The sequence below is a fragment of the Canis lupus genome, chromosome 26, assembly GCF_011100685.1.
Source record: "Canis lupus familiaris isolate Mischka breed German Shepherd chromosome 26, alternate assembly UU_Cfam_GSD_1.0, whole genome shotgun sequence".
Taxonomy (NCBI): domain Eukaryota; kingdom Metazoa; phylum Chordata; class Mammalia; order Carnivora; family Canidae; genus Canis; species Canis lupus.
The window spans coordinates 1,705,850-1,732,507 of record NC_049247.1 but is presented as its reverse complement, the minus strand read 5'-3'; the positions used below and the strand labels follow the sequence as shown (position 1 = coordinate 1,732,507).

Sequence of the window (26,658 nt, the reverse complement as noted above, 5' to 3'; positions counted from 1 at the left end):
CCAAGTGGCAGGACTGTCCTGGCTGTTCAGAGCGGCTAACAAGCGTCTCACGGGGGTCCTGGTCCTGCTGGAAGAACCATGTGCACAGCGGGCTGGGGCCTCGTCCACGTGACATCGGCTGACCCCCCGCCCAGAGCCGAGGGCCCTGGAGGCTGTGACCTGTGACCTCACTCCCGTCCTCGGCTGCAGGTGCCTCATGGCTATCCAGCCAAGTTCTGGGCAGGAGGGGCATCACTAGCGACCGTGTGAGGCTCCCGGCACACCAGGCGGCCTTCGTACGCATTCCCGCGCAGACAGCTCAGGAAGCCACGTCTTGGACAAGGGATACGTGGCACGCGCACAGCACAGCCCCAGAGCACGCACGGTCGCAGTCGGCTCCATGGCTCCTCTACACAGTGGCTGGTCTCCAAGCGTGGGTGGCATGGCAGCTGACCACGACAACAGGGAAGGCATCCTACGTGGGGAATGACCCAAACCAAGGCTCGGAGCTGAGAAGCAGAGAATCGAGTGGGAAGCACAGGGATTCAGGCTGATGTGGTGTGTTCACTATAGAACGTGTGCATGGCAAGTGCTCCATAGACAGGTTATACGTTAGTTTTAGAACCAGAACATGTGGCTGGACGTGAAAAGATGCACTCCAAGGGAAGACACACTGGTAATACCAGCAGAGTGTCCTCGATGCCCTACGGTCAGTGCATCCCCGGTGCCCTATGGTCAGAGGGTCAGCGGTGCCATACGGTCAGCGCATCCCCGATGCCCTACGGTCAGAGGGTCCCCGGTGCCCTACGGTCAGAGGGTCCCCGGTGCCCTATGGTCAGAGGGTCCCCGGTGCCCTACGGTCAGAGGGTCCCCGATGCCCTACGGTCAGCGCGTCCCCAATGCCCTACGGTCAGAGTAACCTCCTACAGGTTTTCAGGATCCAGCACTCCGAACAGAGCACACACTGACTGTAACAGCCATCCCAGAAGCAGCAAGCATCTCTAAAACACCTACTCTTGGGATCTGTTAGGGAGGAAAGCTGGCCCTCAAGAGGATGAATCCTCGCCCCAATCTATGGAATAACGTTACGATGTTTGTGAGAAGGGTCTTGGCATATACTCAGCTGAGGTTCTTGAGATAAGATGGCTGCCAGTTACCCTGGTGGGCCCTAAATCTAATGATTCTGTCCCTGTAAGAGACACAGGAGGAGCGGACGGACACACAGATGGAAAAGGAGGAGGTGGTGGCTGCAGAGATGCAGCCAAAAGCCCAGGAGTGGAGGAGGCACAGAACAGCCTCCCGAGAGCCTCTGCAGGGAGGGCTCAGTCTCTGGCTGCAGATGGCTGACCACTCGGGCTCTGGACACTGAGGACAGTAGCCTAGGAAGTGAGGACGCTTCCTGGGATGCTTGCAGAAGCAGACATTCCTGGCCGTGTGAGCACTGTCTGTCAGGATCCCATGCTCATCCCTCTTCTGGACAAGTCACCAGGCCTCTATAGCATGGTCTCCTCCAGCTGGCACACTGTCCACAGGTTTCCAGAGGGCCAGCTCCTCCTCATCATTACAGGCTTCACTCAAGGTCACAGGCACCCAGCACCCAAAAGCCGACTGGCCTGACCCCCTGGAGGGCCTTTCTCCAACACCTGCCTCTGCCAGAGAGGCTAGAAAGTATAAATACTAGCCTATCCAACCTCCCTTGCAGCCGTGGAGGTCAGGGGACATGGATCTGCCCACAGCTCCTAAGAAGTCTATTGAGGGAGTTTGTATGACAGCTTCTACTTTCCTGAAAGGAGAGCTAGGTGGGGCTGGTGTCATGAACACAGATGTGATGGTTGGCACCACAACACCCATTTTGTGACCTTTGTTGGGGGGGGGGGGGAGACAAAAAAACAAGAGAATTACAGGAGATGCTGGCCCTGAATCACTATCAGTAGTTTCCTACTTTCAGGCTGCTTGGTGAAAAATGAAGCCCCTCATTTGTTTAAGCCATGGTAAGTCACATTTTCTTACTTTTTGATAATGTAAATCCCAGAGGAAATAGTCCCCCCACCAAAGAGGACTTCCAAAGCTACTCCAACTAACACTGTGCCCTCCAGACATCTGTGCCACATTATTTACCTGACTCATTCCCATTGGTGCACAAACTAAAGTTACCTTGTTAACTCAGTGACTGTCTGTCCTCCTCTCCCCCGCCACTAGAATATAGGTTCTGTGAGAACAAGGACACTGTCCTATTCACCACCTGGTCCCCGACACCTAAACAGTGCCCATGAGAGAGAATACACACTCAGGAGGATTTGGTTAGCATTCAATCTCAGCGCTGTTGAAATGTGAGGCTGGATCATTATCGGTTGCTCAGGGCTGCCCTGTGCATCACTTGCAGGATGCCCGTCAGCCTCCCTGGCCTCCGCCAACCAGATGCCAGCAACACACCCTCCCCTGTGACAACTGGTGTCTCCCCTGATGAACCACCTACTTGAGACACACTGGCTTACTGAATGAGTGAGTGAGAAAATGAATGAACGAATAGCCCTGTCGAAGTGCTCACAGAGGTGACACCACTTGGAGAGGTGCCAACAGAGGATCTGGAGAGGAAATGCCACTTAGGAGACACAGCCTTTATGGTCAGGTGAGTCCAGTGATAGATGGCCATAAGGCCAACATCTTTGCTCACTTGCTCTTGGACATAATTTGAGATGTTGACATGATGTGAAAAGCGTCTCATTTTCAGGTCCCTCATCTTCAACAGGATGCCACGGTGGCTCGGTTCCACATGTGTTGCCGTCTCTCCGTCAATGCTCCAAGGGCAGAGGCGACTCCAGTTACAGTCCCACACCCTGCACGAATGCCGCGATCCTCAACAAAGTGTCCACAGATGGAGATGGAAATAAACACGCACCCTTGGCCAGGCCTGATTCCCACAGTGAGACTCATTAAATCGGTTAAATCACTTGCTTGGCAGTTATTTATGGAAACAGGAAATCGTGTTCCATCAGCTAAACGTCATCTCCAAACTGGTTGGTGAGTTGAGCTCACACTCCCTAATTCGGGTGGACCAAACCCTAAATTCCGCAAACATATTGCAAAGCATATCGCCATACCACCACCAGCATGCTCAGATCTGCCCAGCGTCGCACATCCCCTCATGGTGTCACCATACCTCCTTCTTCAGGTCCAGAAGGGAAGCATAGAGGGGCTCCGTGGCTTGGCTACATTGCCAACTGGGCAAGAACGAAAACTTTAGAGATGAACAGCAAATCTTATGCCAGGTCAAACCAGAGTGGCTGGCCAGGAATGAGGATGAACAAAGCAGGCAGAGGAGGCTGTGGAAAACTGACAAGGGCACGGCCATCCATCCCTGCAAGGTGATTATGGCCACACAGAAGCAGAGACAGTGGTGCCAGAGCTTCTCATTGCTTTCAAGAAACCTGTCAGAAATCTGGAATATTATGGGAAATTTGTATACTTTGGGCTTTAAACATTGGCCACAAACTCAAAACTAAGAATGTAACATGTTTACGGACCTTATCAGGGCATTTGAGACCAACACTTTGTGACCTTCATCCTGTTTCTCTTCACATTCTTTATTCCTCAAGAGCACCTTTGCATGATTGCCTGTTTCTCATTTAGGGATTTGTTCTGCCCTCAAGAAAATAAGGAAGTCCCCAAGGAAAGGACAGTCTGTATCCGAAAAGAATATGAGCGTCCTCAAAGGAACAGCCTCCACCTGAGATTCTAAGAGCCGAAGTGCCTGCTCCGATCTTTACAGGGGAACACAGTTGGGGCTACATAGTTGGAACATCCACAGGACTACTCCCTCTCCTGCTTCGTGGCCAATGCAGGGACTGTTCTCATGGAGTCATGGGTACCAACCCAGCAGACCCATCTGGGCACCATCTGCCTCCCCAGCCCTGTGTCTGGGGCTGGCTGTCCAAGTCTCCAGAAGGTGCCCCCCGCCTCGACCCGGGGCAGGCACCCCCTCCTCTGTCTCAGGCACAAACAAACCAAAAGCCCACTTGGGGAAACCCTAATCAAGTGATCAGCACCCCAAAACCAAACATGGAGCTGGAATCGAGAGCGCTGAGGCCATGAGGACATGCACCATTGCTCTCGCAGTGCTGCATTCCCGGATGGTTCACCCGTCCACTGACCTGCAGACGCAGAGAAAGTGCCACAGCTCAGGGCCTGCCAAGTTTTGGAGGGAAAAGCAGGCAGGCTTGCTTCCCAGAGCCCAGCACCCTGGCCCCTCCAGACCTGAGACCAGGCAGGAGCCCAGCTCAGCCTGGAGGGCGGGTGCTGTGAGAACCACAGAGGCCTCCGTGCAGGGCGGGGACGCCACCATGCAAAGCATGGCACCCATGCAGGACAGAGCAAGAGGGCAGGACAACACCCCTGCAGGCCCAGGCACCCTGGTCTCACCTGCACAGCTAGCTTAGCGGGACAAGGGTGGCATGTCTCTCACAGGCCTCTGGTGTTACTCCCAGCGCTATTTTTAAATGAGGATAAAACACACACAGCAGCAAAATGACCATTCTAAGCATCTTACCATGTGTGATGTGGTGATACTAGGTGTGCACATCACTGTTCAGCAGACACCACCATGGTCTACTCCTGTTGTCATCAGCCCGACAGACCCCGCAGCCAGCACCCTGTCCCTGCCAGGCCACCCTCAACCATGATCGCACCTCCTGCCTCATGGATCTGCTTCTCGGGACAGTTCCCGTCTGTTACTTCACACACGATGTGGCCTCGGTGTCTGGCTTCCCTCCCAGAGCCTCGTGTCTTCAAGGGAGGTGTGTCCATGTGGCAGCCAGCATCAGTGCTTTGTTCCCTGCTGTGGCTGAATACACTCCGGCTGGACCACATTTTGTTTACCTGTTCATCCCCTGACGGGCACAGAGTAGGCTTTTCCCACATTTCCCACTCAATCATTCTTACACGCATTTTCTAGATGTCACAGATACGGAGCAAAATTCCAACAGAATAGAAAACAGAATAGAACATTGGTCTGAAGACACAAACCGGGAGGGGCAGAGCCATTGTCGGGGCCCAAGCCCCAGAAACCCCACCCAGGAGGCCGTGAGCAGTGGTGGGAGGAAGATCGCCACCCCCCTCCCACCCCCCCGGCCTGTTCTCAGCCCATGGCTGCCTGTGTGCAAGCAGGAGCCTCCGTCAGACAGGCAGGCGTCCGGGGGCAGAGGCTGGGCTGACCTCACTCTCGGCTGGCCTGTCCCCATCTCTGCCATGTCAGAGGCTCCCTGCCCCCAGCGCCCTGCTGTCCACTCTGCCCCTGACGCCCTGCCCTGATAAGGATGTCCCCATGCTCACTGGGCATAGCTTCTGCACCCACAGCCCGCCCATCCCTGCTCTTCCACCCCTCATTCAGGACCCCCTAGGTGGGACCCTCACAATCCTGCCCCTGAAACTCCCATTTGGGAGAGGTACCAACAAACCACAGATTACCCGGGCCTCACCAACACTAATGGAGCTGCCAGGCCTGCTGATGAATCAGCGAAATGCCACCGAGCTGCACGGTGGGCCTGCTTGCTCCCCCTGGCCAGCCAGCAGACAGTCCCTCCTGGAGACAGGCTGGACTCTCGATAAAACATTCTCTGGTTTGTTACCTGACCCTTGATCCCACGTCCCCACATGAGGCTCCTTCCAGCTTCCTGTCCCCATCCTTAGAAAAGAAAAAGCCACTCTGCCTAACCTCTGGGACACCTGTATACCAGCTCGGCACTCTCCCCACCACCGCGACCCTGGCTGTGACACCTGGCCAGGGTCCTGTCCCATGAATGCCCTCCTCCAAAGCCCAGATTTGGTTCCTATTTGACACTCACACAAATTCATTGTGTCACCCAGGATCAAGACAGTTGATAGGAAATGTCTCTGCCTCTCATGGTCCTCATCTGCTGAGTGGATGGCACACACCCTAACCCCCTCCCAAGGTCACCCAGGACGCAGAACTTCGCCTGCAGAACCCTAGCAGCCACCATCATCTTCATCCCACGAGGGAAGGAAATGCAAACAAAGAAGTGGGATGTGGGAGCCACGCTGCTCTGCCGGACACAATGGGTGGCAAGCGGGGCTGCCGACAATTATACATTTAAATCACTGCTGAGATTATGTGATGACCGTGCCAAGAGAGGGGCTCAGTCTGCCAAGATGAGGATTTGATGATGAAGCAGATCCTTGGCACAGCCACGCTGGGCACAGGCCCACAGGCACCCGCGGCCAGGCATTTAGCCGGCAGGCTTGCACAGCAGTGGGGGCAACGTGGCACTGTGGGAGCTGGGCCGCGGCTTCCAACACCACCCACAAGCCGGAGCAGCACCTGCCAGCTGGCTGGACGCCACTAGGGGCTGGGGACCAGATGGCAGCACGGACTCCAGGAGTAAGGGGCGGGGTGGAGACATGCAGAGGAGGGGTTGCCATGGGGGATGGTGGGACCCTGCCCAAGAGAGGGGCTCGAGGGACCAGCACTGGTAAATAATGTGCAGGCCTGCTACAAAGTATTTGTAACCTGGGAAAAGTAAGGGGGTGGAATATGTGGAAAAGCTGATTGTCATGTCTTTGTTTCACATAGGTCTACGGTATTCATTTTACTTGATGTCTGTTTCTCTTACTAAAGCTCCCAGGCAAGTGGACGGTGGGACTAACGAGTCACCAGTAAGGAAGGGATGCTCAGGAAACATGATTCAGCTCAGGTGGTGCAGAGGGAAACATCTGAAATCTGAGTCCCGTCACACAGAGCTTAGGACGTCTGGCCGTTCTCTGCCCACATTCACCTATGCACATGGCAGTGCATCTTCGCTAGGAGGGTGTATAAACTGTCCAGCTGTGATTCATGGATTCGAGACTCCCATGGACACCCAGTAATCACCACGTCCGAGGGGCTCAGGGACTGATGTCCAGCAACTGGGCCCCCAACATGCATCTGTAGATGAATTAAAATAGCACCCAAAGGAAAGTGCGAAGCTCAAAACTCAGAGTGAGACCCAACAGAATGAGCCCAAAGATCCCCAAAACCACAGCCGCTGGCTCCATCTGCTGTCTGACATTCTTGCAGAGGGAAGGATGGACACGTGGCAGGAGTTAGACATTGGAACAAACTCATCTCATTTCCACCAGGTTTTGCTGCTGTTCCAGACACTGTTCCAGCTTCCAATCTGGACCGTGACATTCCTCCCGCCAGGTCTCCCCCAACAGGCCCCTACTCCCCACCTGGCAAGTCCTCCCCGCAACAGGTCCTTCCAGATCACATTGCAGCCTTCTCCCTGCACCATGGCAATGGAAAAGGTTGTCCTCCACCTGCCCTCATTCTACATGCCTCTCTCCACTACAGCTTCCCGCCTCCCTTCCAGCCTCCTGGCCCTCTTTCCAACACACTACCCACTCCACATAGCAGGGGCAGACGGAACATTCTAGAACACTCAGGGACTCTCACAGCCACTCTCCCTCCCAGTATTCAGATGCCATTCCCCAGACCTCCTGAGAAGGGGCCCCACTGCACCCCAGTGGTCCCTCCACCAATGCCCCACCTTGCCATCCCTGTGTTCACAGCACCTGTCACTGTCTGGAATGATCCACTCTGTGTTTCCTGTCCATGTGCTCCTTGCACTGAGAGCGCATTTGTCTGGTTCACTGTGGATCCTGTACAGGGCCTGGCGGTAGGCAGTGCTTAGAACCGACCCCATGAATGCACAAATGCACATTTCCCTGATAGTGGCCATGGGCTCCCCTCCCTATAGACCATCCCTTGGGGACTCTGAGTTGGACATTGTAACAGGAGGCTGTGAAGGCCTTTCCTGCTGCCCAGGAAACAGGACCAGAGGCAGGTGACCCACAAAGGCAGGGGCACTGAGCACCTCATATTCTGAAGGAGACCCCCTAGTGGAGGCAAAGGCCTCCCTCAGGGCCCTTAGACAAGCAGAACCGCTCTGCTGCCTGCACACAGCAGCCTTTACCCAAACTCCAACTCCAGCTGCTCAGAGGGACAGCCTCAACTGCTTGAGCTGAGTTGCATCTCAGCCCACTCAGTTTGCAGGCCTGCAGAACCCAGACGACAGTGTTGTGAACTAGAGCGTGTGCAGGGCTCGCTGACACACCCCCTCTTTCACTTGACGGAGCCTGCTGGTTATGACCGTGAAGTCGAGTTCATGACTCAGCAGTGGACTGTGACCTAGAGTCCAATTAGCCCTAGGATCCTCTGCTCTTGATTCGGCAACCGAATCCCTCCAGCCGCATCCCTGCATCCCAGAGGCCATGCGGGAGAATCCGCTTCCTGTCCTGTCCAGGCCGTTAGCAGAATTCAGCTCTTGAGGATGGCATGATCAGGGCCTTTTTTCCTGGCTGGCTGTGGGCAGGGGTCACTGAGCAACCCAAGGTAGCCTTCCCGTCTTTACACGCAGCCCCTCACCTCCACCATCAGCGACCACGTGTGCAATCCTTTGGGGCCTGACTCTCCCTGACCAGCCTCCTATGCCAGAGTAGATCCCATTAGACCAGACCAGACTTCCCTGGTGGCCACTCGGCCCCAAGGCCCTCAGTGAGGGTGTGCAACGCCACTACGAGTGCCATGTCATACAAATCCAGTTCCAGGGAGAGGGTGTGGGGTCTTGTTGGGACTTGGACTATGCCAACCAGGATCCTGAGACCATGGCTCCAGGGCCTGTGGCCATTCTGCCCCCAGGGGCGGGGGGTCCATTTCAGAATGCAGGAAGGAGACCAAAGATGGGCAGACTCTTTGTCTGGGTGATGCCTAGGTGACCCCTGAGGAGCCAAGCCTGACGTCCTCTCCACCCCAATCTCTCTCCAGCACCCTTTCCCCTTACTGCATACTCTGGTCTGGGAAGTGTTCTCCGTCCTTAATGTCCAGGCTGCCACCCTGAGTGAGATAACTGGACCAGTACGGTATCCCACACTGGCACTGATGGTTCCACCACCAACTGGACTCAAATGCCAAGAAAACCTTGAGGGCTGAGTGCAGGATGCGGCTCACACGTCAGGCACACAAGCCAGACACCCCGGCTGGGACTCCCAGTGCTTGTCTGCGGTGCGGGGAGAACCCCTGGCCACAGGGAGGTCTGTCTCCCCACGTAGGATGTTCTGAGTCACATGTGGCTTTGGTGAAAGGGAAGAGACCTATAGGGCATGTGCCTGTTAGAGGGAAGGGCCCAGGTGCAACAGATGTCTCCCTTCTCAGAGGTCAGCTTTGTACCCGGGCTGCTGGCCCCTCTCGACAGGCTGGACTTGGTGTCGGGAGAGAGACCCACCGTGCCTCCAGGGCCAAGGCTGAGGATTCCTCCAAAGCCTTGTTTTCCTGTGGTAATTCCACAAGGAACCAAAAGGAACCTGTGACCTCTCCCATCCACAAACATGGGGCCCAGAGCGGGCTTTCCAGGGAGACTGCCGAGGGGTCCAAGCGGTCCGGGGAATGGGGCTGAAGCCCTCACAGTAGGGGCAGCATTGGAACCCTTCCACCCATCCCTCCTCCCACCCACTCTTCCTGTGGGGCCAGGAGAGGGGATCTGCCAGTTGGCCCTGCTCCCATCTGGGCCCCCCAGCTCTCAAGGGAGATAAGTAAGTCAGCAACCCTGCAGTGTGCCCACACACCCAGATCAGGCGTAGCAGGGAATTATTTTTAGGTAAAAAGTAGCTGGAAAATAAAGGCTCCCCAATGGGGTGATTGGTGCCTTATTCTCTGTACCTGCAGGTGGTCACAGCCATGTCTGGAACATCATGGAAAGCCTGTGAAGGTTTCCTGGAGCCCTGGAAGCTCATAACTCTCTGGAAGATGTGATCAGTGGGGCTCGCAGGGGCCTAGGCAGTCAGAACTGGATGCCACCACGTGAAAATGGGAATGCACCATTGGTAAAGGTGTGGAAAGAAGGAACCCTGCTGTGTCTCTACTCAGACCCACCAGCGAGAAGACAGCCGTGGAGGGCACGAGGCTGGGCTTCTTCCTGCCCCTGGAGTTCCACCCTACATGCTTGGAGAGAGGAGACCCATAGCATCTGCAGCTGGAAGCCTCAAACTGACCGCCTCCGTGGGGCAGGTGAGAAGGTGGATACTATTGGAAGGGCCTCCGGCCCCCTCCTCACAGCGCCCTGAATCTCAGCCCCTACCGCCTGCTTTCCTCGCCCACTGCCTGTTTGTAACCAAGCCTCTCAACTGCCTGGTGCTGAACAACAAAAAATGGAGAATGATTTGATGAGTCCTTTGATCTCATTTTTATTTATTAAACTCTAATTAAAAATTGGTAAAGGCACCCGGCCCCAACGCCCAGAAATACATCTCACCAAGACCCTGGCGGTCTCCTTCCAGGTGAGCGTTCTCTGGCTTCCCCCCAGTCCCCAGTTGTGTGGCTGCCCCTCCTGTTGCATGAGGCCCACCCAGCCATTTCCCATCTCACCCCCAGTGCAGCCACATGTGGGATTCCAGCAAAGAGTTGTCCAAACGTCACAGCATGGCTAATGGGATTCATTTAGGTCTCCAAGCCCATGTTCAAATAAAACAAAAAGAATGGACGAGGATGGAAGGGAATGGGGGTCATAGGGTAACAGGGAATAAATGATGGGCCATTCTCACCCCCATTTTACAGACAAGGATGCTGAGAGGGAAAGTCACTCCGTGGACAGGTGCCTGAGGCATAAATGAACCCAGAACCCATCTCCCGTGACCGTCAAGGTCACTCTAATATTTTTTTTAAGATTGATTTATTTGAGAGAGAGAGAGAGAGAGAAAGAGCAGGGGAAGGAGCAGGGTGAGAGAGAGAGAGAATCCCAAACAGATTCCCCACTGAGCCCAGAGCCCTGATCCAAAGTCGATCCCAGGACTCTGAGATCATGATCTGAGCCAAAACCAAGAGTCAGATGCTGAACTGCCCACATTACCCAGGTGCCCATCTCACCCCGACATTTTTATCATGGCACTTCCCAGAACACACTTCCCTGCCTCCCCTTCCTACCCAGAAGCTCCATGTGATAGGACTTCATACTGTGGTATGTGGTGGTCACTTCACCATTTGATTGAATGAGTGATAGAAGGAATGAATGAATAAAATGTGAAGAAAACTGCAAAGTTATCTCAAAATTCAATTTCTGCCTTTTCTTGCAGCTTTTTTTTATTTTATTTTTTTAAATTTTTATTTATTTATGATAGTCACACAGAGAGAGTGAGAGAGAGAGGCAGAGACACAGGCAGAGGGAGAAGCAGGCTCCATGCACCGGGAGCCCGACATGGGATTCGATCCCGGGTCTCCAGGATCGCGCCCCGGGCCAAAGGCAGGCGCTAAACCGCTGCGCCACCCAGGGATCCCTTCTTGCAGCTTTAATCTTGAAACAATCAGCAATCACAGAAGCTCAGGTCCTGAGGGACTCACATAATAATGCCTTTTAATCCCCCGTCAAGAGGGCAGCTTACAGATGAAGTCACACAAGAATCACAGTTCTTTTTCATGCATTTCCCAGAACTTTCTCTTTAAGATAGACAATTGGTAAGTCAGAGTGTGCATGTGCACATGTAAGAATATGCACATGCATGCACAGACATACATGCATATGCATACACACACATGTGCACACACCCACATAGCACAGGTATGCACATATGTGCACACATACATGCACACATGTGCACACATATGCATACACAGACATAGCACCAGCACACATAAATCCATGCACACAGATATGCACACGTGTGTGCACATATGCATGCACATAGCACAGGCACATGCGTGCACTGCACACATATGTGCACATAGCACAGGCACATGTATGCACATGTGCACACGTAGTGCAGGCATTCCTGGTAGAATGGCAAGCTAGAAGAGGGAGGGTCACCTAGGAAAACCAACCACAAAACCTGATGGCTGCTTATCATATAGGTACTGCTCTTTGAAAGCAAGGACCCTCAGTGCCACAGCACCAAGGGGAGAGAAGGCAGTGAGGTTCTGCATTACAGCATTTGGCAGCCAAGTCCAGTCCCTTAAACCAATAGGACCCAGAGCAGCTCTACCTGGGCAGCTGCAGAATCCATTTGTTTTTTTCAAGATCTTTGGTCCAAATAATAGCACATCTTTCAATAATGGATCCGAGCTCAGTGGGCAAGACAGGTTACAACTAACTGGCTTTAGAATAAAAGACAGAGGACAGAGCTGTCACATGTCCCCTGTCTTGCCATATCTCCTTCCCCAGCCAGGAGCCTTGCACATCCCTCGACCCCACCAGATGCACCTTCAACCCTCACACTTGAGGGGGGTTGGAAGCTCTAAGATGTGGTATTGAAGGCAAAAGTCCACCACAAAAAATAATGCATCCTACATGAGGCTCAGAGACAACACTGCTCAGTTCCAGCTGATTCCAGCCAATAACCCAGTACAAGGAAGATTCATGATCCCAACCCCAAAACCACTACTCTTCATAAGCAGAGGATAGGATGGTCGAGTATCTACATGATCGTGCACAGCAAGACAGAATCTATAGTGTGTGGAGCTCCTTGCAATGCTCTTGGGTAAATTCCAAAATTGCCACCAGCACAACCAATAATGAAATAAACAGGTCTAGGATCAAGGAGTCAGAGCAAAAAATGAGTAGGAGTGGGGTGGGAGTGCGGGTCACAGAGACAGAGAGAGAGAATGGGTGTATTTCTCTCTTTCTACTGGAACACACAGGATTTCTCTTCAGCTAATCTCCTCCAGAAAGGACCACTGGCTAACAGGGAAGGCTCTGGAATCAGATGGTCTGGTCTAGAACTTGGGACCCCACCCCTACCCAGTTATAAACTTGCACAAATTACTTAATTTCTTGGCACCTCAAATTCCTCCATTCATGCAATTCTTTGTGAAAATTCAATAAAATGAAGAATTCGAAGAGCTTAGGGCAGAACTGGGCTCCTTCTGGGTGGAGAGCATCACAGTCACCTGCCTCCGCTTTGCCCTGGGCCAGGACCATGAGACTGGGTTTCCCATAATGCACTTGTGTCAGTAAAAAGCTGCTGCATTTCTGATGCCTGGAAAAGTCTACTCTAATAGGATCTTCTGTAATGCTTGCAGGTCACTGGGTCACCACGGTGGGCACAGGCTGCATCGTCTGCCTGGGAGCCTAAGAGAGTATCTGACTTGGTGCCACCAGCCAGGAGCACAACGCTCAACTGTCACACCTGCCCCCTTCCTCTGCCTTCTGCAATGACCAGAGTAACCACACAGGTGCTTCCCACTGCCCCATACGTGTTCGGGTCACTTATTTACTTATTTACTCAGGCCACTCAAGAATCCTTAATTCACTAACGAGAAGATTACACTAATATTGGAGCTCGAAGATTGCCTTTAGCATTCAGGCAGGAAAGGCATTTTTAAATGACAGAAGGAGATGTTCCCTTTGCAACGTGGTATCTTTTCCCGGAGCCACTCCCCACCCCTTGGTCCCTCTGACCCTGCGTGGGGCTGGGTCAGATCCCCGAGTAATCGGGATCTGAGGAGCATTAGCCTCCACGTGACCTGCTCCCCTCCCACCCCGGTGTCCACAAACAAGCTGCCGTCTGCCGCCTGCTCAGGGCTCGCTGTGCTCGCTTGCATCCTGAAAAAGGCTCAGCCACTTCAATGTGTGTTTTTAAGTGGATTCCCAGGGGAGGAGAAAGAAAAATAAACCACCACCCCATGACTGGCAGCCTAGGGCCTGCATGGGCAGGGTAGGGAGAGAGATCTGGAAGCAGGAGGGAAATCAGCTCAAATCCCACTGTGACTCCTCACACTGTGCAGAGGCCTGGGCCCCTCTCTGCCTCCCACCCTCTGGATGAGGAAGATGTCCCTCTGCCACACTCTGGGGAGGTCACCAGCCCCAAGTTCCCGGCAATATCTCCCCTTCAGCACCCAAAATGTCCCAGCTGGAGCTCCTGCATTCTGCACATGAGGGGACACAGCATGTGGCCACCTGGACACCCCCCCCCCAACAGCAGGAGTACCAGAGGGGACCCAAAAGTCCCGGGAGGTGAGGAGGATCGGCTCCTCCAGGCTCCTGATCACACCAGCCTCCTTCCCATGGGCTTTCAGGAAGCCTGAGTCCCAGGCTCCTGCTTGAAAAAAAAAAACAAACAAATGCACCCACAAATAGCAGTTTTTAAACCCAGAAGAAATCTTCCATGTGGTGCTTTCCATTTTCTGACGTTCCTTCAAAAAGAATTCCCTGAGTAAGGCTCAGGAAACCCCCTACCTGCCTCCACCCTTGGCTCCCTGGCTCAGTTTCCTGGGGTGGAGGGGCAGGGAGGTGCCCACCAGACGGGCCTGAGGGTGCAGCCCAGGGTTAGGCGAAGATTCCCAAGCTCAGGCTCAACCACCTGCTTCAAACCCCAGCATGGCCCCCTCCTGGCTGCAGGCCCTGGGGCTGAGAACTCGGCTGCTCCCTGCCCCCAATCTCCATCTTCCATCTGCCCGGTAGAGATCAGGGAAACACCAACTATGTGAGCTTCCTGGGGCTGGGACTCACAATAGCACCTCAGGCTGAAAACCACCAAAATGTTTTCTCTCCTAGGTCTACAGGCCAGCAGTCTGCAACCAAAGCTTCCGATCCTTCCGCTGCAGCCTCATCACTGTGATGTGGTTTCACATCTGTGTCTCAAAGCTCCATGTGCCTCTGTCTCATACACATGTGGCAGTAGTCCCCAGACTGTTCGGGATAATGCACCCCCCATTCTCAAGACATGTAACTCAACCACACCCACTGCTGCACAGGGGACACCCACTGTCTTCTCATATAAAGGAATAGTCCCAGTGCCAGGGATTAGGATGGGGAGGCTCTTCGGGGCCTCATCCCCCTGCCCCCACCCTACAGGGCTGCTTTGAAGATGCAGTGGGCTTGGGCTCATCCCTGCGAAGTGAGATGAGAGCGAGGGCCACTGTCTGCCGGCACAGTGCCGCTGTCCTCATGACGGCTGGCTGTTATCAATATTCAGGGCTGGGTGGAAGAGCATTAATTCAGAGACTGAGAAGATGATTTTCATTTCCATTCTCCTCTGAGAGTTCCTCCAGGAGGAAGTTCAGGCAAGCAGTGGTCCTCACACCTTCCCAGCGCTCACTCGCCAGCCTCCCTTCTCATCAGAAGAGGCGGGGGCCCCAGGACAGACCAGAGCCAGAGCCAGCAGGTGCAAGCGGGAAGGAGGGAGGCTGGAAACCGTTAGATGCTCTGGCCTTCACTCTGTTCATTTTTAGGTTCCCTTCACCTAAGATGATAAAAAGATCCCATTTATGGTCATCTTATAAACTTTATTTATTTTTAGCCTACAGAAATATCTTTTAAAAGGAAAATGAGGGAGCCTGGGTGGCTTGGTTGGTGAAGCATCTGCCTTCAGCTCAGGTCATGGTCTCAGGGTCCTGGGATCGAGGCTCCATGTTGGGCTCCCTGCTCAGCAGAGAGTCTGCTTCTCCCTCTGCCCCTCCCATGCCCATGCTCATTTTCTCTCACTCTCTCTGTCAAATAAATAAAATCTTAAAAAAGAATAAAAATGAAAATAAAAGGAAAATGAGCCCATTGAGGAAAAACATGGTCTGTAATCACCTTGGCCAGACAACAAGGGCAGAAAGGTACCTTGACACTGCCATTACCCAAGAAAAGGGAGGGTGTGCATCCACCCAGCTCAGGATCTGAGCGAGGATCAGAACAAGGTGGCACCACACATGGCTTGCACCCCCCAGGTGCATTTGGACTAGGAACGGTCCAAATGGGAGAGGCCGCCTCCTCCAAGTCTGGGAAACGCTATGTGACCTCAATGTCCCCACTTCAGAAGTGTGAAGCAACCCACCCAGAGCCCACACTGTTAATTCTAAACAAAGACCAGATCCTGGGCACCTAGGACAGCTGAACCCCCCTTTCCACAGTGTCCGTATTTCTGGGGACAAAGGGGATATGTGCGCCCACTGGCGTTCCCATCACTGAGAGCCACAGAGATATCCTGGGAGTGGGGGTGCCGTAGGGCAGGCACCCCGCGGACCCTGACCCCATCTGCTGGGCCCACACGTCAACTGGTTGGCTCCCCCATAAATCACTGTTCCAACTGCTCCTCACTGATGAAAATCAACACAGACATTTGCGGCACGTCCCCCATGCTTGTGCCCTTAGCACCTGCCCACCGCCCCTCCCCTCACTGTTCTTCTGGAACGCCTAGAGCTCTCTAGCCAGCTGTGTAGGACGGAAGGAAGAGCTGCAGAGCCTCAGGCCCCCACAGCCTGCAGAAAGGTCCTGTCTTCCCAGTGGGTCTGCTGGGGACCCATGGCGTGTGGCTGACACAAAGGGAGGCCTAAGCCAGTCTCCCGGGAGCTTATCAACCAGCACAGGTCACCCCCACACCCCGCCCACAGTGGCTGGTGCTCTCCCCATACATTGTAGGCAGTGCTGCCGCTAACATAGGAAAAATAAATAAACGCAGAAGCATCTATGAAAAATCTGGGCTGCCCTGCCCAGGAGACAAAGAGAAAACAAACCTCAAATGGTCTGTGCAATTGGCAGCTGCACTCAGGGCTGCTGAGACGGGTCAAAACGGGTGACTCCAGAATCTAAAGCCTGATTTTGACCCAAGCTAGGGCAGGGAGTCTGGGACCTGTAAAGGAGCCGCTGCTCAGGTCAACATAAAGGTGGGCATGTAATACGGAAGCCACGTGTGAGCCAGCCACAACGCCACCAGGCTCCTCTACAGATTACCTGTCACACGGACGCAACGTAGCTGTTCAAACATGCAGGGACCTTCTCATATGGTCTGGATTAGGGCCCTGGGAGTCTGCAAGCAGGAGGAGAGTGTATAGAAGATTACCCCCCACACACACACCCCGGGCACAGGGCAAACAGAGCGAAGCACGTGTGAGAATGGGATCCTGTCATATTTTGGACTGTTGATAGTACCTCCTAATTCCATCATCATCTCACCGGCTAGTCTGTTTGGAGTCTAAAAACAACAGCAGGGACGCCTGGGTGGCTCAGCAGTTGAGCGTCTGCCTTGTGCTCAGGGCATGATCCCGGGTCTGGGGATGGAGTCCTACATCGGGCTACCTGCGAGGAGCCCGCTTGCTTCTTCTCCCTCTGCCTGTGTCTCTGTTTTTCTCTGTGTGTCTCTCATGAATAAATAAAATCTTTTTTTAAAAAAAAAAAAAGGAAAACAACAGTAATGATAGCTACCATGTATTGAATCCCCACGATAGGCCACGCCCTGTTCTGAATGTTGCACATCATTTCATCATTTCATTCTCCTCACTGTCATGATGCCCATCTGCTGCCTCCCCATCAGACTGAGCATAGTGGAAAGACCACTCTGCCGAGCGCTCTTCCTGAGTCAGCTCATAGATAACAACAGTTATCAATCAGTTACCTCTTTGTGCCTCTGTTTTCTTGTCTATAAAAGAGAGAAGGAGACCCATTTTATAGACAAGAAAACAGAGGCACAAATTGGTTAAGAAACACACCCCTGGCCACACAGCCAAGATCAGAATCACCAGTCTGGCTCTAGACTCTGCCCCCCAACCTGGCCAATGCCACCTTCTGAAAGCCATTTAGAGATGTCGCTCATGAAGCTGATTCCTCTTGCAGATGCTGCAGGGAGAGAAGGGAGTATGTGGACATCCTTGGTGGTGGGCGGCCCAGCGGTTAGGGGAGTGGGCTCTGCCCAAAACACCACAGCTCATCTTGGCTGTGCCACTGTCAGGTGCATGAGCTTGGGCACAGGCTTCAATTCCCTGGGTCTCAATCTCTATCTGCAAGACACGGAGAAGGACAGCACCTGCCTTGTAGCATCATCCTGAAATTAGAGGAGTTGACCACCATGACACATTAAGAATGACGGAGAGGGGCTTCTGTAAACGTTAGCGTCATCATTAGTACCACTGTTCTTAATAGACTCCAAACAAACTACTCATTGATCAATGACAGATTATTAATAATCCACAATGGAATTATTCAAAAAATCCCCAGGGTGGCAAGACCGTATACTGATGTGTTAACAGAAGCCTCCTGCTCCCAGGAAGGCAGAGGGAACACTCTGGATCAGCTTGCTTATGCTCCACTTTGCTCCTGAAGGCCAAGCTGACCCCCAACACCTGTGCCCCACTGCACACTCCACCCTCCTCCTCCCCACATGGAATAGAAATTAACTGTGAAATCCTGAAATGAAAAACACCAAGTAACTGAATTTGTACTCATGTGACAAGATGAGCTTTTCCACTTGAGAAAAAGCAGGGAGCTGGAACAGCTGATTTGTAGGCAACAGAGCAGCCAAAGACCCGGCGCCTGTCACCTGCGGCCCCCGCCGGTGCCCTGGCTTTGCTCACTTCTCCCAACCCTGCCCTGCCTTCCACACACCTGTCAGGTGCTCGCCCTCCAGGGGATCCCAGCGTGGGCAGGAGGTGTCTATGCCTGAAGGATTCACACACACACACAAATAGGGACCACCTGGAGGAAGTGACAGAGACCACGGATGTCCACCCCTACCATGTGGGAGGGAAGAAGCAACAAGCCTTCTGCAGGTGGAACTGCACACATCACAATCCCTGGGAACTGAATAAAAGTTCCTGAGCTCAGGGCCCACTCAAGCATCTTAGAGCAGGTGCTTGGGGATGGCTGTGGGATCCATGTTCTTTAAATGAATTTATCGAGATGGAATTCACATACCAGTGAATTCACCCATTGGAAGTGTACAGTTCGACGTTTTTAGCATATTCCAGGTACACACCGCCATCACCACAGTCACCCTCAGAAGGTTTCCATTGCCTCAGAGGAAAACCTGTACCCTTTAGCTACATGCCCACGTCCCCCCAACTCTCCCAGCTCAGACCACCACTAATCCACTTTCTGTCGCTAGACATTTCACAAAAACAAAATCATGCACAGGCACCTGGGTGGCTCAGTTGGTGAAGTATCTGCCTTCAGCTCAGGTCATGACCTCAGGGTCCTGGGATCAAGTTCCAAATCAGGCTCCTCGCTCAGTGGGAAGTCTGTCTCTCCCTCTGCCCCTCACCCCTGCTCTTGCATGCTTTCTCTCTCTCTCTCTCTCTCTCAAAAAAAATAAAATAAATAAAATTTTAAAAAAAAACCTCATTGGCCTCAATTGCTTCTTCCTCTCTGTATCTGAACACTATTTCAACAGACGGAGAGACCACACCTTGTCCTTAGGCATCAGTATTTTGTAAAAGATCCTAGAACAGCTGCTGCAAATAGAGCCCTATATAATTGCACCTATCTCTCCTGCCTCCCCCTGTTCCCCCTCCCCTCAGCTGAGTACTTCTTCCCAGAGTCAGTCTAGCTGTACCCGAGCCTCGTTCCCACTGACGTGTGCCTTCTCCTTCTCTTCCCGCCCTGAATCTCAACTCTCCTCATGATGGCCACTGCCACCCCCTCAGTCTGAGCTGAAACCCCACCGTCTCACATCTGGGCCCCCCTGCCCTCTGGGGTCCACTCTGCATACAGCCCATCCTCTACCCAACAAAAGCCAGAAGGACCCTGCTTAGCCCAGGCAGGCCACACCGCTCCCCTGGTAACTTCTGATGGCTCTTATTCACCCTTAGACTTGGTCCTGCTTTGTCTCCACCTCATTGCTACCCCATCCTCATCACTGCCCTCTGGACAAGTTGGCCTGCATGCTCTTCCTCATCAGCCACACGTCTGCTCCCCGTGGGTACGTGTGGACCTCCAAGCTAGGCCCACCGGGTTGGAAACCCGCCCATTCAACCCCAGCTCTGTGACCTAGGAGGAGCCATATCTCTTTTACACCATCATCTCCTCTGTTAGACCAGTCTGAACAAACAGCAATGCCCACGTCTCCAAGCCTCGGTGTCGTGTAAAACGCAGGTGCATACAGCAATGCCCAGCCAACTGTACTGCTGCACTTGTTGCTTGAAGATCAGTTTACGAAAGTTCTCTGAGGTTAATTTTTGCCTGAGAAATGACCCAGAATGTGAGAGGAGAGAGGGACCGTACCCCAGGGTTGGGGGCTTGGGGATTATCCAGAGTCTGGAGGTGACAAGTGCACCCAGCCCCTCCGGGGCTGCTGAGCACCTAGTGTGTGCTGTTTGCCCGACAGTGAACACATTCAAGCAGGCTTGGTTTGCATGGCTGGGGGTGGGCAAGCAGAAATCCAAACGGACTCCCAATTCTCAAGTTGGGGTGTCTGGGGGAGAGGGTGCACTCTGCACTCAATGTCCAGAGAATTCAGGAGGAAGGGGCGGGGTCAAGGGGAAATTAAGCTGGCTGTCACCACATCGTAATTTTGCCCAGCCACCAGCTCCAGATTCTCTGCTGAGGCCACTCTGTGCCATGGGAAACCCTGTGGTAAAATGCAGCCTCAGACCCTGGTATGGTAGCCATGCATTATTTGAAACAATTGGGGCAAAAATGAAGCAGCCTATCTAAATGGTCATGAAGGATAAGTCAACTGAGGGACAGCCTCCATCAGAGCAGTGCCCCCTTTACAGCAAGTGTTTGCAGTTTCCCAAGCCTCGGAAACAGCAATGTGATCATGTTCAAAGTAAAATTTGTAACACAATTCAAACAAGGTGAGGACATAAAAATCCTCTCGGAGAAGAATCTGGAATAAAATGCCAATAATGACAGTGGTGCCCCTGGGTGACAGGACTATAAGCATATTGTTTGGTTATTCGTGCTTGTTTTGGACTTCCTAGCTGGCCCACAGTGAACACAGGCTACCTTCCGGGGCACGGAGGCAACGCTGACATTCAGGAACAGAACAAAACAGAGCCGGCTGAGTCGCAGAACTGTGTTGGGAGCAGGGGCCACGGACACAGGGCTGGGGGCCTGGGTCCCACCCGCAGTGGGTACCTGCCAGCTAGGCAGGCATCCCGAGCTGACCCTGGGCCCCAGAAAGGGTCCCCAACACAGCTCTCCAGGTGAGGGTCTTGGGGGGAGATGGCAGTCTCTGGCAAACAAATCTGTTGCCTCTTCCTCTATGGAGGCAACAACGTAGCCACGTGATGGGGGGTGTTTCTCCCTCTTGGAGGCGGGAAGTCAACAGTCCCCATGACTAACAGCACCATGAATGCAAACCAACTCTGTTGAACCAACTGCAGCCATCAGTTCTAAATATTGTCATCACAGAGAACATGCTGGGTTTGGGCACCAGCAGCATCTAATCAGAGGGAATCTCACCGAAGTCCTACCACCAGATCCTCTAGATTAGGCAACATCTACAAGATCCACTTAAAAGGCCTTAAGTACAAAAGGAAGATAATCAGGTTTTCCTTGTGGAGGCACTGGGCAGGAGGCAGGGTAGGGCGGGGCAGGGGTGGGTAGTGGGGGGAAGGGGACCTTTGCATCTCAGACAAAGGAACCCCAAGGTCAATGCCCTGAAGATGAAGCTAACAATGTGCACCTCCTCACTGCTTTCCAGACGCTGAAGATCCTCGGGTGAAGGTTGGGTGCCAGTCCTTTGTCATCCCACCTGCCCCCAGGCAGCCCATCAGCACTGTCAGTACACGGTTCAATGAGAACAGGAGCCTGGAAGCCAACCTCCTTTCAAACATTCAGGACTTTCGCCCTGGTGTCTGTCCGGCTGGATCCTTCTCATTCATGGCTCAGCCTAAATGTCACCTCCTCCTTGAGGCCTTCCAGGATCACCCAGTCACAATATCTCAACACACTCTGTAAGAGAATAGTCTGCCTGGCTCTACTACTTCAGTTTGGTCATCTCTTCATTATGTTATTTATTCACCTACTTGTGGTCCCCTCACCTCCCCCCACCCCCATACGCAATTCTCATCTCCTTGACAGCAGGGACCTCATCTACCTCGTTCCCTGCTCTGTGCCTTGCACCTAAAATGCTGCTTAGTATTTAATAGTTACTCAAATGTTTGTTTGTTGACTGAATAAGTGAACGCACTGCCTTTGTCACTGGGCACACAGAGATAAATAAGTTACAACCACTGCCTTCTGGGAGCTTGATTCTAACGGGAGGACTGCCATAGTGACAGATGACCACACATGTTTGCTGCAGGCGAGGAGGAGACAGCACAGGCTGCAGTCAGAACCAGTGGGCAGGGAGCCAGCCTGGACAGTATACTGACCACTGGGTTTCCTCCGTTTGTTCTTTCAAAACAGTATTTACTGACCACCTACTATGTGCAAAATGCTCATCTGCTTGTTAAGACAACACTGTCCGCAAACAGGCCAATGTCAGATGAACTTTTGGACTTCCCTGTTCTGCCCATTTCTCCATAGGCCACACCACTCCAGACTGCACAGACTGTAAGGCCTTGGGGGTCCTGATGCAACCCTTGCCCTTGTGGGTGAGCAAGAAGAATAGATGATCTGGCCCTTAAAAGTCCAGGGGAGCCCCTACTTCTTCCATTTTTATGAGGTTCCTGGTCCAGTGAAATATTAAGAAATGTCGAAAGGCAGGGAGCCCAGGTGGCTCAATGGGTTAAGCGTCTGCCTTCAGCTCAGGTCATGATCTCAGGGTCCTGGGATCGAGTCCTGCATCAGGCTCCCTGTTCAGCAGGGAGTCTGCTTCTCCCTCTCCCTCTGCTCTCTCTCATTCTCTCTCACAAGTAAATAAATACATTTTTTTAAAAAAAAAAAAAAAAAAGGAAATTTTGAAAGGTAGTGTAGAAATGACGGGTCAATTTTCAGGTACCCATTCCATGCATGAATACTTCTAACCCAGCACACCCAAGTATGCCTATTCAAAGATAAATATAGATTTCCTTTTTAAAGGAAAGATGGCCCCACATAGGCAAGGGGTCTGGTTACAGGGCACAGGTGTAAAGTTACAGAGAAATGGCTTATTCTTCACTCTTCTCAGAGGTTCTGGGTGCCTGAAAATGTGTCCTCCAAAGGCAAGGCTTAATTTGAGTCTTTGTCGCTATGAGGCTGGCCAGGCAGCCCTTGGACCATGAGGCGAAGGCCTCGTAACCCCTGAGAAATGCATCTGAGGAGATGCCAGCCCTTCACCTGGAGACTCACCCATCCCCACACCGTCTCCCACACAGCCGTGAGTTTGAAGTGGTTCTCAACCATCTTCAGGGACACCGGAGGAGGATGGCTGTCCAGGGGCTGGATAACATTGCACCCACAGCAGAACGTTGGACAACAGAGTGTTGACAAGGATGTGAGGAAGAGGACCCCTTTGCACAGCCAGCACGACGGGAAGAAGACACCCCGATGAAGCAGATGCATCCTTTCCACCCCGCCGTCCACTCCTGAGGCGCATCCCAGGATGGTTCTCACACAGGACCAAGGGGGATACATACACAGGGACTTGATGGCAGCGTGGTGCCCTTACTGGGGCCCGTGAACACTATGGGACACGTGCGGCACCTGGAAGTCACCAGCCAGAAATACACACAGCAACATAGATGGAGCTGGGGCCAGGGCACCTGGAAGTCACGTTCATCAGAGCATTTCCAAATACAGTAGCACAATGTAGTCCACAGACATGTGGGAGGGTCTGTGATGGAGAAGGCAAGTAGGTGGGATGGGTGGTAGACAAGAGGAGAAAGAGCCAGGCGACAAGAGAGAGGGAAGGAGTGGGGGGAGGAGTGTGGGTGGGCCAGAGGAAGGACAGATGGACTAAGGAAAGGACGAGTAAGGACCGCATGTTGGGGACCAAGGAGCGTGGTCAAGCCCGCCATGCGCACCCCCGGGGTCCCCTGTACCTGCAGGACTGACGGTTCTCCCCAACACCTGCAGCAAGTGCCAGAACAAGACCAGGCAGCTTTCCAGATGGGTGGAATTACAGACGGAAGATGGGGAAACAGGGGTCATGGCATCTGATTCCAAGGAAAGCAGAGAAATGAAGAAAAGAATTTTCTAGAAGCCGGCCTCAGCCAGGACAGACCAGTGCAGCCCTTCATGGGGCCCCCAGAGCCACAAAGACCTGGGAAAGGCCCAGGGAAACTCAGGGGTAAGATCCTTGCTCACTGTGGCTCTGAAAAGAAGCCACCGCGGCCCAGGGGACGTTTGAACGCTTGGGCATCTAGACCCACATGGGTGGCAGGCGCTGTGTTAGGGTCACACCTCACTCGTAACCCTCACTCCTCATCCCTCCCAAGAGGCTTAGGGTGCCTGCGGCCATGCTCAAACCCCAGCTCTCAAGGCGGGTCCCTGGACCGCAGCCTCGACGCCCGGACATTCCCCAGGCCCGCTCAGCAAGAGACTCCAGGTTTTCACCCGGCGACACGGATGCTCACCAAGTCCAGAACCAGAGCTCTAATTAAATTTCCCCCTTCTTTCCAAAAACGCAGGGGCGGGGCTGGGGCAGGAAAGCCCAGGGAGCTCGGGGAGAGCCTCCCGTTCGTCCCTCCCGCCCCTCCCGGGTCCTGCAAGCACATGCCGTCCTCTCCCCCATGCCAGCCACTTGCAGAGCAAGTGAAGGAAACAAAGTCATGGTGTAGACGGTCGGCTGAGGGGCCTCTTCCCTTAATGCTGGGACTTCACAGCACAGCCTGCATGTTGCCTCATCGGGGGAAGCTTTAGAAACTGTCCGCGCGCACAGGCATCATTGGGATGTGGCTGGGTCCCTGTCTCTGCAGCCGTGCTCGGGGAACTGGACACAGGTGCCTGGGGGGAGGCCGCCCCCGTAGTCTGAACACCTGCCCCGCCTGCCCCAGGCATGCTGCTCATGCCGACCTTCCCCTGACCCGCTTCGTCACCTTCTCAGAAGGAGCTGTGGTAAACAGCAGCTGCCAGCCACTTCCCTGAAGTCACCTCGAAATGTTCGGCTCCCTGCTGGGCACGGTGCCACGGGTCGGCTGTGGGCGCAGGCCCATCACCCCACCCTGCAGACGGGGCTGGCCTCCTGCCCGCCTCCCACACCATAGCCCACACCGGGTCACATGCAACAGTCCTGCCTGGAAGCCCTGAACTCAGCGGCGCCCACACAACACTGGGATATGAAGCCCCACGTATCAGTTACCAGCAGCCGGCCAGCCGGAAGCCAGTTCCAGGCAAGTGCAGCAGGGCTGGGAGAAAGCAGGGGGCCGGGCATCTGGGAGGGTTATTTCCTGAAGACCCTAGACTGTTCACCTTGCCAGTGGGGTAGTCTGATGTGCTTCCCTGCCCTGGGCACCTCATCCAAACTGCATGGGTGCCCCCCGACACCCTGCAGACCTCCCAGAGGCTGGCTGGCCCTGCTGCCTCCTCTTCCTGCCTAACCTCCCATTCTCAGAGCCATGGCCCTTCTCACTTGGCCTCTCCCATCTGTACCATCCACCCCTGAATGAGACAGGGTCTCTCCCAGGAAGGAACAGATGCAGGAATGGGAGGTCTGCCCAAGGCCCTCCCTCCTCACTCACCCTATTGCCCTAAGAACCTGCATGGGTAAGGGGATCCAGGGAGCTCCATTGCCAGTCCCTGCGGGAATCCCCAGAAGCCCCTCCTCCCCAAGGGCCCCACCAACCTAGCTCTCAGCCCCACACAGTGGGGACAGCTAGCAGCCAGCATGGGGCCCCTGAGGACAGGAGCAAAGCTGCTTCTACAAAGGCCTGAGCCTCAGGAGAGCAAGCCGCACCCCTGCCCCCAACCTCCCCAGCTCACACAAACCCAACTTCCTCGCTGGCAGGTCTTCCTCCTGTGTAAACACGGCATTTCCAGGTGAAAATAAGGCTTTCCGGGGAGAGCCTACCCCAGCCAGCAGCCTGCTGCGTGCACACAGCACACTTGCGCACAGGCACACGCGCACACACACACGCCATGCACATTCTGCTGGGAACATCTGTTTTGACAAATAAATCATTCAAGTCGGTCTACGGGACATGAATTGACAAATCCTTATCCTGCACGTTCCTCATTCGGTGCATATCACGTCTGAGCCCAGCTGTGAGCAACACAACCAACTCTCATTCTCTGGGCCCACACCCCCTTTGCCACGCCAGCCCCAGCCCCTGAAGACCTTCCAAAGCCCCCAGAGGCTCGGCTCCGAAACCACTGCTCACACACCCCCTCCACTAGAGCTGAAAAGGCAAGGCCCAGTGATGTCAAACTTCGCCCAGAGGGGCTTTTCTGGAAAAACCACTGGGGGCGGGAGGAGCAAGGAGGCCGGAGGGGCGAGGGGGTGGGAGGGGCGAGGGAACCTCCTGCTGAGAGCCCAGGCGGCCAGCCCAGCCCCTCGGAAACAGATCCAGGCGCAGGGAGCAGCCAAACCCGGAATAGTCTGGAAACATCCCTCCTTTCCCCGCGGCTCCCCTGCGCCAGGTGTCTTGCCGCCGGCGGGCGGGGCTACCTGGAACCCCAGCTGAAGGGCGTCCTCTAACCACTGGAAAATAAACTTTGTCGGGGCAAAGAGTTTCTGGCGACCGCCTGCCATCAGGCGCTGCGGCCCGGTGCGGGAAGGCGAAAGGAAACGCGAAGCTATTTTTAGGAGAAAAGATAAATCTCAGCCTACCTTAGGAGCGAGCGTGCCGGACTCGGAGGTTCACGCGCAGACAACTGCAGTCTACTGTGTCGGATTACAAACCGGGGGAGCGGGGAGGGAGGGAGGGAGGGAGGGAGGGAGGGAGGCGGGCAGAGGAGGCCGGGAGGAGGGGAGAGGCAGAGAGGGAGGGGGCAGAGGGACGGACGCCGGCGTCGCCCTGCTTGGGTCCGGCTGGAGGCGAGCCTTGGTCTTCGGCAGGCAAGTCGCGGAGGCAGGGAGGGAAGCAGCCGCCATGCAGCAGTTGCAGAGCCTATGAAATGCCCGTGTTCCAGCGCGCAC

The 26,658-nt window shown here is 54.0% G+C and overlaps 1 protein-coding gene across 2 annotated transcripts in view; it reads right to left on the bottom strand.

The window, feature by feature from the left end:
* The window catches only part of RIMBP2 (RIMS binding protein 2), a 226,623-nt gene extending 200,181 nt beyond the window's left edge, over positions 1–26,442 (bottom strand). The window contains exons 1-2 of one of the 2 annotated variants that reach the window (XM_038574722.1): positions 26,350–26,378; positions 23,624–23,737 (exon numbers count right to left, since the gene is read on the bottom strand). The gene's annotated coding sequence lies outside the window, so the exon portion shown is untranslated. Of the gene's footprint in view, positions 1–23,623; positions 23,738–26,349 lie in introns of both variants that reach the window. The other variant, XM_038574720.1, reaches the window with a different exon arrangement.
* Positions 26,443–26,658: the final 216 nt, after the last annotated feature.